The following is a 13,848-nucleotide window of genomic DNA, read 5'->3' on the forward strand; positions in this document are numbered from 1 at the left end:
ATGTAAAAGGGTCTTATGAAAGAGGGTACAGATAAGAGTATTTTCATACCAGTCCCGTGAGATGTTCCCACAGCTAACAACCCAATATGCAGTGCTGTAAATAACATGACAAACATCATTGCCTTTTCGGCGTGTTCAAGCTGCGATTTTTGCTTTTTAATGGATAACTGGAACGCAGATTATGCACCCATGAAGTGTTAAGTTTATTTATAGTTTTCGGTTGGTACGATATTCGAGATAACGAAAAAGTATACTGCGATATCTTGAATATCGTACCAACTGAAACATGGGGCGGCCTGTGTCACATTAAGTTGATGAACATCATAAATGAGAGATTCACTTGATTCTCCCGTGGAAACCAAATTGAGTTCGAAATGAGTTTACTTTCAGTTGTTGCAATAAACTTCGGTCATGATGGAGAAGCTCCCAAAAACGTCAAAATTCCATATCACTTTCCAAGTTTCGACCGAAATTGGTATCGCCTCAGGAGAAGTTACAAGTAAGCGTAGTCTCTCAAGATCAGGGTAACCGTATTCGCTTGATTCAAAATTCCACCTGTTTCCAGTGCCTACTAATTTTCCTCCCACAGCTTGGGCTAATTTGTCTGCTACTGAAACACTCTTGTGGAATAGTTTATTTATATGCTGTTTGAGATCTAGCCATCCTTAAAAGGTTTCACGCTATGACTACCGTCTTCACACTGCTGCCTCATTGATCACTGTCCCTCTAGGTCCTAAATCACTTTGAATGCCCCAATCTTATCTAGTCACGTGGATCACCTCATATATTCCTTGTGGCTTTTAATTGCTTGAATGCCGTTAGCTTCAGATGCGCTGTGCTCTCTTATCCATGCACCCACTTGTCTTATATATATCACTGGACACAGTGAGCTCAAGCGAATGGTGAAAATCGGTCACTTCCTAATTACTGTCACGTTCTCATAATTTTGAACTACACTTAAGTGAAAGTAGTAAGGTGGCCTGACCAAAGTTATTGTAAATCCATTATCATAAAGCTGTAGCACCCTTCCGGTGCCTAGCTGCCATGCCACACGAAGGGAGGCACGAGGGCTGGGATACTGCCAGGTTGTCCAAGCCTAGACATGGGGAGTCGAGAGGCAGAGGACGAGTATACTGTAATACTACTGGATTGTAATGGTTTAAAGATGTACAGTAGGCTGAGATAAATCGAAAAATAAAGTATTTGCTCCGGAAAAGCAACATAAATAAGGACCAAGGAAAGTACTCAATTCTGATTGAATTAATAAGAAATAGGAAATTTCTAGAAAACTTTAAGTGAAACACTTTTCAAAGCACTATCCAGTATACCGCCCAATAAAATGAGCTTACTGCATTGGCTGTCATAATCACACAAGGCAGAAAACAAGCTGTGGTTTCACAAATGGCAAAATTATGCCAGAAGGGAATGGCACAATAGTCATATGCTTCGCCACTTGTCTGAGTGTAAGGGAATTACACATGTTTGTGGGTCCACCCCTATCCCAGAACTACGCCAATAAATCCACGCGCACAATACTCAATGGCACAACCAGTCTTAGCCGGGTCGACGTAAGATAACCAGAGGATAAACACGAATGAGGCAGAAATAAAGCTAGCAGAGTGCCCAAATCATGTAGAGACGCATGAGAGTTCGAGGCCTGAAGTGTATGTGAAAGTTGGTTGACTGACCTGTGTCATGCAGATTTTGTCAAGGGACATATGGCCAAACACTGCTAGCCAGCTTTATCTGTACAATAAAGGTCCCAGACAAAAGTGTTCATTACTCAAAGACATCTAGAGCGTTGTTGCAGTTATTTGTGGTCATGAAACTAAATAAAATGAATTCGGAATCAAAAGAATACAGTGTCGTAAAATGAAATGATTACAGAATAAATATGAAGTGACATTGAAACCAAACGGACGCAGACGTAACCACATTGAGAGTCACAAATTTTCGACGGGTTTTGGCGTTTGTACTCCGCTCTCACATGATGACTCAAAAATCTTTTATCTCACCCGGTCACACAAGTGGCTTTTATAGATGCTACGCGAACCGGTTTGTCAGGATTTTAAAAAAGAAATATATTCGAACATGTAGCACTGAGTTACAACATGCATTAGATCTACATAAGTTAGACAGTAAATTAAAGCAGCACACAACTTATAATGTTTACCACTTAGTTATAGCATCTCTTACACTGTTGTTTTTCTTCGAGGCTGTTGGGTTAGCTTAGCTAGCCAGTAGAATGTTTACTGTTGGTAGTGTGAGGAGATTCGGGATTTTGTGGGATCTGTTGTTTTTCTTCGAGGCTGTTGGGTTAGCTTAGCTAGCCAGTAGAATGTTTACTGTTGGTAGTGTGAGGAGATTCGGGATTTTTGTGGGATTTCGTCCTGTAAGTGGAGCCAATTTATGCTGAAAAGCCGAGAAGCACTGTACAGCTGTTTCATCCTTATTGGGAATCATCAGCAGTGCGCACCTCACGAAACTCCGAAGAGTCTCGAACCCGCGACGTCCCGGCTAGTAGTTTGAACATTTAACCGTTCGGCAACGAGTGGCTGATCAGCAGTGTGATTAACTCGCACTTAGACACTTCACTTAGACGCTTCACTTACAGGACGAAATGACACAAGAATGTTTACTGTTTCGACCACAGACAGCATGTTTCAATGTCAAGTATGACAGCGTATCGTACTGATTTGCCCGTATTTCTCAGGTGTATTCATATTTATGGTCAGATGCAAAAGACATGGGTTAGAATAAGTATTTCTTTCTAAACTTAGGAGGCTGTGACCCGTCAAGCAGGAAATTTTGCGTCATCCATAGGTGTACCGTTGTAGAAGAGTGACATTTCTAAATAAAGGGAAAAGCAGTCGAGTTAAGGAGCTAACGTTGTAAGACGGAAGGATGGAGTAAAGAAACGAGGGTATTTTGTCCCAGAACAATCTCATGGTAGTGGCAAGTTCTTCTTGTGATTCTGGCTAAAAATCTTCCCATGAAATCTTCGGGCTGCTCCTGTTTAGTCTACTGTGTGGGTAAACCCATGAGTGGATACAGGTGAGAATTTCGAGTGCCTAACTTATTTAGTACTAAGAAGAGTATTAGTCTGGGCTCATTATCATTTATTTTTTAAGAGCATGGTCACAAACATGAACATTAAATGCAAGCGATGCATGTAGAAGTGTTACAGGAGAATATTAGCTAAAAAAGCGTAGCTTCCCATTCGAAGTAGTGCCACCAACAGTTCTAGTCGGACGATATAAATCCAAAAGTATATAAGAACGTTTGGTATCGAAACACGTGTGGAAAGACTGACAACTAAAGAAGGGTCAAACAATGCTAAATGCTCTTTAAGGTGCAGTAGGCGCAAGCATAGTCAAGACTCGTACATCAAGCAAACGTGTCCGTCATTCGTGGTCTGGTATGTGAGTTAATGGCAAGAATGTACGCTCAACGCCATGTACCACGTATAAAAGTATAGTAACTATGCAGACGGCTCACAACACAAAGCAAACACAAGTCACTGGCTGTGACCTTATGAAGTCCCAGTCTAATAAAAGGCTTGGTGTATAGAGTAAACCAGATCCCTCGATAAGAAACGATCATCGCAACGTGGACCAAAAGGGCGACATCACAATCAATTGCACGTAGGGCTGAAATTACCTCGATGGAATATTTATCTGCAAAATACGTCTGCTTCTTCTCATTCCGAACGGTCAATTCGCAACCATCCGAGACTATGTTTACGTCCATAGCATTTGCTCAGCGATTAGGTCAGGCTTGATAAAAGACGTCGATGTAGGTGCTGTCAAATTATCGAAGATGGTGTATCTTAAGTGACGGAGACGTTTTACGAGTTCCCTTGCAACCTAATTATAAGGTGTACATCTAGCATAATGCATGATCCATCAGGACTGCATAGTATGCCCGAAACTCTCCGATGGACAGTTTTTACGACGGAAAATCATATGGCCATAATGACCACGCCCAGTGCTTCCGATTCTCGCCCTAAGCAGGTTGCATCAGAACTGGATATCGCGGACAAATATCCGAGAAAACACTCGTTCTGGAAATACAGCCTGTCGTTTCGAAAGAGGCAATACGACCAACTGTCGTAAACCACGATCGTCAACGCTTTTGTGCAGACTATCGCCCTGCCATGGTGTTTACGCGCGTGCCATAGACTCGAATGAGAAGGCTGAGACCCCGATCAATCTTGCCAAATGCGGAATTGTAGATCACTTTGCATAGTGCTCGACACTGGATTGACAGAAGCGCTGAGTTAGTTGCATTAGTCGGTCAATTAGTCGGTCTATGTCGCTTCACAAATCATCCGAAATTTACACTAAACCTGACCCATTAAAATGATACGACGTTTATTGACTTTTTCACTGGGACACATCAATTGCATGTCAGCTTGCTGTAGATATCATATAATCCTCTCGTAATGTCCATTGCCGGAATCAGAATTGAAAGGTTCATTTTTGACAGACCCGTGAGGTACATCGTGACCAAAAAGACCAAACAATCCATCCGTACTTTTAGTAAAGTTACCGAGATACGCCAAAAGAGAGCATGAGATATAATGAAGACAAAATCCTGATGCTTCGGGATGTTAATCTTTGCTCACTGAGAACTGCGAATTGGATTCAAAAGTTCGAAGAATGTGAAATACTATACTCCAAAAATAAATAGCTCAAAATTTCAAAAAAAAACTAAGACTTGGAGAAATCATACCAGCAAATAATGTCAAATTTTTAACCTTTCCATGTGTTCCGATATGGAGCCACGTCCTAGTAATAGGAAATGTAAAAACGCTGTATGAGTGAATTGGAATAACTTGCGCTACCTAGGCCCCATATCCAGTTCTTTGTTCTTTTAATCCGGTACTATTTGATTTTTTTTCAGAATTTAATAGATATACCATTATATTAAGTGTGTCCATCAAAAAAGCTGAGTAGTAAATGTGAAAACTGAGTAGCTGCCAAGAAGCCCTAAATTTATTCATTTTACGCAGCGAAATAGGATGCTAGATGCCAAAGGAAGGTTTACAAATCTTCTAAATTTCCAGCTGTACCAGTTAGATAAATGTGATATCTTACACCTATTTGCGTAGCACAATTTTTCAAGCCGCCTTTAAGAAAATATCGTTTTTGTAATGGAGAAGTCTGTCAGCCTGTTGAAACTCTCAGTTATGCAGTCGTATTTTGCCACAAAGTTATTGGCACTTCAACTCAAATAATTACCCAATATAATACTCACATGGAAAAGGTTTGTTTTTGGGCCACCACCACCCAGGGAAACGTCATGATAAATTGTTTGTTTCACTTACAGCGTTTACTTTCTAAAAAGTCTTGGAAATTAAGCTCTGGGGTATGGGTGCATTTCTGCCATGCTAATTCAGCCACAAATTAAAAATTCTATAACGTATGCCTGAGAAAACAAAAAACTTCTACACGTATTGTCCGAAAGTGCATAGTTTATCAGTTCTGACATTCATATATCAAAGCGAATCTCAGCAAGCAATTGGTTTAAGATGCGTATCTGTCCGCGAGATTTTGCAAAACGTCCACTCATTAGGGCAAAAAACGCATAATCCACCGTTACTAATTTTGTAAACCCAAAATTTTGCATTCAATCTCTCTTCAAATTTTTTACGGTAAATTCAGACCCAATACTCAAACCGAAAGTGAAGGGACCACTCGTGCTCTACTAAGACTCAGTTTGTCTCCGACCCGTGCTTTTCTCTTTTCGAATTCTGAAGAGTTCTTTATTGTAAGGCTGCATTGTGCGTTGATGTTGTTCATTGTATGTGATTCATTGTTATCAGGATACCTGTAGCCTACTGCAGCTGAAGTGAGGACAAACACCGTCCAACGGAAGAATAAGTTGCATGCTAAGTTCGACACCGTCTTATGGGCTCAGATGTTGTGTATACACTGCATGGTGCCGCTAACGTGGTGTGAAAATTGTTCCAATAGGTTTTACTTTCAGATTTTCTAAGTTTAAGGGAGTTGGTGAGTTTAAATACCCCTCAGGTTTTAGAACAAGCAGCAATACTTAACTGATGCACACCCCATTCATTCTTCATACAAAGACGGATAAGCTTCTTTGGTATATTGATTGATGACGTGACAAAATGGCAAATGGAATCCTGCAAAAGTTATGAGCGGGGTTGGTGCTCTTTACCTTCCAGGATAGAGTCCATACCACTCTCTCTGTGCCTGGCTGGAGACATTGAACGGTACTCTAGCTTGCCAAATTTAGTAGAGTTTAGGCTGCCAGTACCTATCCAAATGGTGTGATCGGGTGTTGGTACTATAGGCACCATGGATTTTGTGATAAGTTAGCCATAGGCCCCACTCACTGACATATTTTTCCTCGTCCCACTATAATGCTTTATTCAAATAAAATTGAAAATTTGCATAACAGCAAATCACTATCGTCCTCAGATGTTGTTTTCAATGACCATGATAGTGGTGATTGCTCGAAACTAAGAATTTTTCGGCCTTCTGAGCCGTGGTACCCGATTGTGCGAAAAAGCATTTTTGTTGGTTGTGTGGGATAGACCCATTCGGAAACCTAGTTCAGCGTATTCACTGTTACGTGTTATGTGCGGATTTCACACTCTCCCCTCATCTTGGTACAGTTATTATGGACAGTTGCAACTCCGTCTTCTGATTGTGGTATGTATTTCTTCTCTGCTATTGTAGAGTACGCCAACACCACATCTTTACTGTTCTACAAGAGAAAAATCATTCAAAGTGAAATTGGAGTCGACTTCAGTCGGCCTTGACCAAGCAATATTCCGTCCAGACTTGTCCAATCCTCGGACCACTGGACGACAACATACCTTTCATATGTCCATGACTCGCCTCAGCTGCCGGACAGGTATGACTCTCGCGCTGAACCAACTCCTTCCTCGTAGCCAAGGAGTAAACGTAGATTCAAATCAGGTGAAGCACTGAGTGCTTACCGTGCGGTGTATCGGGTTTATCTCTGTTTCCAATATAGAATGGAGGCAAACCTTGTTTCCTCCGATTGGTCCACTTGGCTAATGTATCACAGATCTATATGATTTCGATAAAGAATCACTTGCACTGACGTGTAAAATTCATCCTGCAACCTATGAATTTGGCTTGGCCTGTGAACAGTTTTGCTCCATTAGCTTGTATCTCATCAATGTATTACGTCTGATGTTTTTGCCTTCCTGTTGAATTTGTACTCATAATTTACATGTTATCATTCCTCGTGATTTCCGATTCGTATCATATACGTTTATGGCGGTTGGACAAGAGAACCGATGAAAGCAAACAAGCCTTGTTCACCATTTTCATTCTGGTCGCAACTTCAACTGGTATCTCCAATCACTTGAGATATGATCCTAAACGTTAGGCATGTGACCGAACTGTTATGGTTGCAGTGTTCAGACAAGAATTGGCTTGTAAAAACTGAATGATGACGTTGAACGGAAGCGTGGCGTTTAATGCATGTCCTTGCAGAATGGAAGGTTTAAACAATCTGACAAATAGTTTCGTTAAAAGACGTAAACAAAGTGAACGCTGTGACTTTCAGCACCATTAAAACATTTTAACGTTTGTTTACTTGTCTCCTTGTATAGTGCCGTATATGTGGGATAATATCCGTGATAGAGTGTGACCTGGCGTTTGTGAGATTCAAACAGGTTATATGCTCAGAACAGTTTTCTGACTGAATTCTTCAAGATACCCCCTGAATATCCCTAGATAAACGCTTCTAACAATATCGAGAACGAGTGGTTTTTCGCCATTCAAATGATCCAACTATTCACGTTGATATTTTGGTACATTGAGCTCGGAAGCAGAGTATGCACTGATTTTACAGATAGCCACCGATATTCTTCCCAAAACCCGACCAGCTGAATTAATCGCAATGATAACGTCAGGCTACCTCTGTTATATTTTATGGTCAACGAATACCCAAAGAATGGTCAACTCCGTTTTACTCTCGGAGTTCACGCAGAAACCGTTTTTGATCAGCGCTTCATAAAGCCGAACACGGTATGTGGTCCAAGTTCTCGGTTAATTGGTCAGCTGCTTTGTAAACTATTTCGAAGAACTGTGTTATTTTGTTTGGTCTATGCTTTCAGCCATCTCCACCCTTTAGGAAAAGCTGGTCTGTATCATTCAACGAGTAGCATTGTAACTTCCGTTGTATGTTCTGTCTTCTACTATCCTTGTTCTTTGTGACCAACGAAAACCTTGCACTGCACCGAGTAATCTTGACCAGCTTTAGGTATTATTTATTCATTACTTATTATTTGCGAAGATTATTTATGAAGATCATTTTCGGATGATATTTATCTTTATTGTGAAATTTTAAAGTTAAAAACAGTATAGAGTAATAAGATGTTGCAGTCCGGCTTTTTGGTTGACACAGCCAATCTTCGAATTGAATGCGCATCGAACGTGGCATCATTCGGGTCCAATATCATGACTTCTGATTAACGTGTTCCTGTAATCATGAAAATTTGCATAATTTAGTTCAGTCCGGCTTTTTGGTTGACACAGCCAATCTTCGAATTGAATGCGCATCGAACGTGGCATCATTCGGGTCCAATATCATGACTTCTGATTAACGTGTTCCTGTAATCATGAAAATTTGCATTCATTTAGTTCTATAACATTGTTTTTCTGTATGACCTTAGTAACAAACAAGCCCCTTCCTTGACGGAATCATTCTGCCAACTAGACTATTCAACTCGAGTAAAATACCATTTGCTAGTTTTACCAGTGTAATCTAAGTATTTAATTCTAGAAGCGCAAACATTTTTGAGGTTGATACAAAGTTTCTCATTAGTCTTCCTAACACAGTTAAGAATATCTGATATTTTCTTTCACTCTGTAACATGTCATAAGTGTATATTTTCTTAAAAAGGGGAGTTACAATTGAAGTAATTTTCTCTAGGCTTCTCGCTCATTTGTCTGTCTGCTAAAAAGTCGCCATATTTTGGAAGGGTTTTAAGAAATGTTATGTAGGTTGCCATTTTAGTGCGATTTTCATTGTTTACCGAGACCAATGGGTATTTGATCGCCACGCATTAGTTGCCACACAACAGACTCGCAAAATGTGCCTCCCGAAAGAGTGGTTTACGTACACCCAACTTAGTTTGAGCTAACACTACGAAGATTCAAATATGGAACAGGGTGAGTCCACGGGTAGACAAATGCGTTACACGATTCTTGAAAAGGACACCAGAGCGCCTTTCATCCGAGATGCCTTTGGATGTCAGGTTTATTCAACACGTATGACTGGACAACCAACGAATGCGTAAGCAGAGCCAGGCAAGAAGTGCTATTTTTGGCAACTGACGAAGTATGCCACAGCCGCATGAACATTCATCCAGACTATCTGGCACCTACATCTTAGATGCTGAACCAGAAATGCAGTTTTTATCAAGATGCACGTGTAGACGTAGTGGAAGTTGGTGCACACAAGCAGTCCACCGGCGTTGCAAAGATATACAAAAGAGTCTTTGGAGAAGGAATAGCGAAAATTGGTGACCCAGCAGTTCAAACTGTACAAGATGTGACACGAAGGCATCGAAATCTCGCTACACCATATTAATTGGAAAGACAAAGTCAAAAGCAACCCATTCACTCACTCAACTGTCGAGATAAAAGACGAACGTCCCCATGGGGTATTCACTCTGAACAAGTCTTTGGCGTTTATGTGATAGTTGTTAAATCGATACATTATTTTGAAACATCCATGGAATATTGGCCCATTTATTTATGTTCCTAGTAGGTCGGCCAAATTTCTTCTAATTTTGAGCTTTGGTCATCTGGTTTTGTGCAATTTTGCTTGGAGACTTGTGGATGGTTTGCAGTACGTGGGCCATCGTAAACTCTTGATTAAATGCAACCATGAAATGTCTTTTGGGAATAATATTAGAAAATCACTTCGTATTTATCACCGGTTCATTAAAAAAATTACATCGTCAGATTCTATAAGGGTTATTTTGCCGACAACATAGTATTGTAATGTTTCTAGACCGGAGAAATATGTTTTAATTCGTGAGCATTGTTGCTTTTTGGTAGTTTAATCACTACAGGGAAAATTGTGTTCTGAACATAATTATGTTGTACAGTTGAACTGCCGGGGCAAACACTGAGCAGCAGGTTATTTCAGATTTTCATTCGGACGAACGACGTGACCTATCCGCACAAATATTTTCCCATTTTTGTTATGCTTTGCTATGAAAAATAATTCTAACGGAGACCCTATCAAACATTTTGCGTCTAGTGATTTGAAGACCACTAACTAGTTGGCCTAGGCGTTTTAAAGAGTGAGGTAAATAAAGCATGGATGGAACACCCTGTCATATGGGCCATCAGGAGTCCGGAGTCAAATAGCAGCAATAAGTATCGTCCATATTTGTAGCAGTTGACAGTCATTTGAAACCTGTAAGAGAATAGTTATTATTTGCTTGCTATGCAATTCATTCCGGAGCATTAGCATAACAAATGATGGCAATAGAATCAGTGCACCCACCATCGTCTGAGAAGCTATAAAGTGCAGCTCCCGTTCCGCCAATTCTACACGTCGTCTTCGTCACGCCCAAAAAACAATACTTCTTATAAGGTCGGCTAGCGCTATTCGACGACCTACTGCTGGTTTTGCACCTCTTGGCAGTTGTCCGATAATTGTACTCTCCGAGTTTCCATTGATCGTGTATCCCACACACTTTCTTACGTACGTAAAGCTACACAATCATTTACAAGTTAAGTCGGTAGTAAATGACGATTCAGCTGGAACTACCAACGCCAGTATATTTAACTTCACTGAAGTGGCGAACTCTGACGACCGTGATATTGCATCCATTTTTATTTGATATTTCATCTCACTGGCTTCCCTGCTGTCGTGTAAGTTTTACCTATTTTAAAGTCTGAATCTCTTTTGTTTCATGTGTTTCCTATTATATTCATTGGATAGAGTGTCGGCACGCTTTTTATACCATTTGTCGAAGACAATTAAAAACAGTTAAATCGGAGGCAATAACTGCTAATTTCGCATTATTTAGAGTACCATGGGATTGTCTAATGAAAACATTTACGGACAAGGTGAATGGTGGCAAAAGTCAGAAGCATGCTACGCAAACCTGCCGACACAGTTGTATCAGGACTTTAGTTCTTCATGTAATTTTTCATTAACTACCATCCAGGGATGATTATCTGGTGCCTTCAAGAGGATCAATCATAAAAATACACATCCATGCTCGCATTTTTGGAGATTCCCACCATTGGGATTTCAGCCAATAAGAATAGGAATGATACCGTAAGAAGTGAGATCACGTTCGCGAGCGGAAACGGGGTTGATCTCTAAAGGCAAACCCAAATTACTTCCGCGGGAACCATGGGATTTTCGAGTCTGGGAATTTCGTGGGAAATTAGTCCATTCTGGCTGCATATTCTGGTGATAGGTTGCTGGTGGACTTTATTTATGTGGTTGAACACTCAGTGCCATGAAAAACCGCCGGTTAATAATAATGAGTTTATTTCGAAACATATACGGAACATGCCTATTGAGGCATGTGAGTACCAATTTAAAATAAAGGACGATCCTTGTCTGACAGATGTCTTTTCTCCAAATGCTCCGTGTCCCATGAAAATCTTTGCTTTAGAACTTTGTATTTGGCCGCCTTTATGCTTGAACCAAAAAGCATCACAAGCTTCATTACTTTTGCTTGAAGTTATCTAACTAATTCCCCTTTTCATAATTCTTAGTACGTACCCAACTTCACAGCTGGAATGCTATGGCTTCCGTTATGTTTCTAGAAAACTTAGTTTCTGGTTTCCTCCGCTCATGACGTTTGAGAAAGCGTTTACTGAAAACATTTGGAATAACTATGTGATATTTTGCACGTGTGAGGTAAAAGGACATCAACGCTGCTTAACTTCACCAGTGCTAGAAATGACTCGGACAGCCAGCAAAACGAACGGAAACTCGATAATTCTGAAAAAGCTTATAAGTTGAGCGCATTTGCTAGTCACAAACTGTACACGAAGCACCGTTTGTCCAGTACGGTTTTGTATAAGGGTACATCTCGCGGTTACCTTTTATTATCGCAAACTTAATCAAAGGGTGGCCCTGTTTCAGTAAGAATGACTTCCGGCAAATAGAATGCTAACTGGAAAGTTTTGGGGCACCTGCTGGTCCCTGTTGAACTATAGAATGCTGTCGATGAATTCCGCAAGATCCTCGCCATCCACGGCATACGTAACTATCCCCGGATTCGCCGTCCACTCCTGTCAAGTAGGTAATGGCTAGTCGATTTTTATTGTTGCTGATAATCGGCCTTCCGTCTTGGCTAATCTTGTGTTGCAGTCGGAGGTATATCACCGCGGCCACAAGAACTTTAGATTCGTTTCTCACCCCATAATTTATTGGCCGTATATCGCCCACAAACGGGCGGAGTACGCACCGTCCGAGATGGTCTACTATGGGATTGTGACCAACAACTGATGGAAGACGTTACCGGTCGCCAAAGAAGCGGGCGCACCACTCGAATGCTGCAGAGTATTTCATACACAAGATGACCTGGCGAGCTGAGCGGCTCATGCAGGATTACATCTGTCGTACCACTGTGACCAAAGCCGCATCCTAGAAGGGCAGTCATGCTTGCCGATTGAGTCAGTATGCGTCTTCCTTCACTTTGACGCACTTCGGGCAACGACCCTCTGGTCTCAACTAGTATCGTGTTAGAACTAACAATGTGAGGCAAATCTAAGTTTGTACCTCATAGTTCCTAGTGTGAACATTCAATTGCTCCTTAGCGGTTGATACATGTGCTGGTGAATCCACATGCCTCTTCCATCAGCCCAAGTGGCTTTTCTCTTCTCAATCGCCTCCAGTAGTCTGAGACCAATAGGTTTCAGTCAACATGAAACATAACTCCCAGAAGTCCCCTTGTGTTGGTTCTCCACCCATCAGCAGTAACTGTCTGAGCACAACATACCAGAGCACGGCTATCTTCATCCCCTTTCGATGGCATGCATATGAAACTTAAAAATGTAGTGAATAAAGTTCAGGCGCTTGAACCCAAGGAGACTGCAGTCGTTATAAGGCGATGGATTATTTGGGGGTAAACGCAGCTGCACCAAGGCTCGACGTCTTTAACAGACGATCTGCTCTCATTGGTTGAGGACACCGCGTCTCAACACAAATGGCGGTCTGAGGGAATAAAATTGGGCCCATTGAGCCTGCTTAGCAGTCGTTGCTGATATGCACCGTATCGCTTATCATATCATGTCAACTGTTGTGATTATGAGTCTTGCCCGCTCCCGCGGTGTCATATATTCCAAATGAGAGCACAGGTTACTGACTTATTCTGGCTGCCTAGCTCCAGTGGGCGGGAAGCTGTGTTTGCTAAACGCTTTGCAAAGGAGGTATGGCACGTTGTTGAACTAAATCACAGAATCCTTGCCTAATGTGTCCCGGAAGTTTGTGTGTCCGCATCTTCGGTTATATGGAAGAGCAAGCAGACGTCCGCGAGTTAATTGGATAATGCCAGAGCCAATGATTCAGAACGTCATTTAGAGGAAAGACGCAAAGATGAATTCAGGTGATGCATGTAGAGGACATCGGTTCAAGTTCGTTTGTTAGGTTGCACCATGAATTTCATGTAAGTGTGGTGAATATTGACTCTATTCTATTCATTCTGTTTAGTGTATTTTTATATGTCTTTGTTTTACGATGCGATTGACGGTACGCCCGCGATATACGAGAATATACGATATTCATTCGTCCATATTCGGACTTCTATACTACGCGTACATTCGGTAGTTAAGATACCTACCACTATTCTAATTA

This window comes from Opisthorchis viverrini (assembly GCF_000715545.1).
Source record: "Opisthorchis viverrini unplaced genomic scaffold opera_v5_42, whole genome shotgun sequence".
Lineage (NCBI taxonomy): Eukaryota > Metazoa > Platyhelminthes > Trematoda > Opisthorchiida > Opisthorchiidae > Opisthorchis > Opisthorchis viverrini.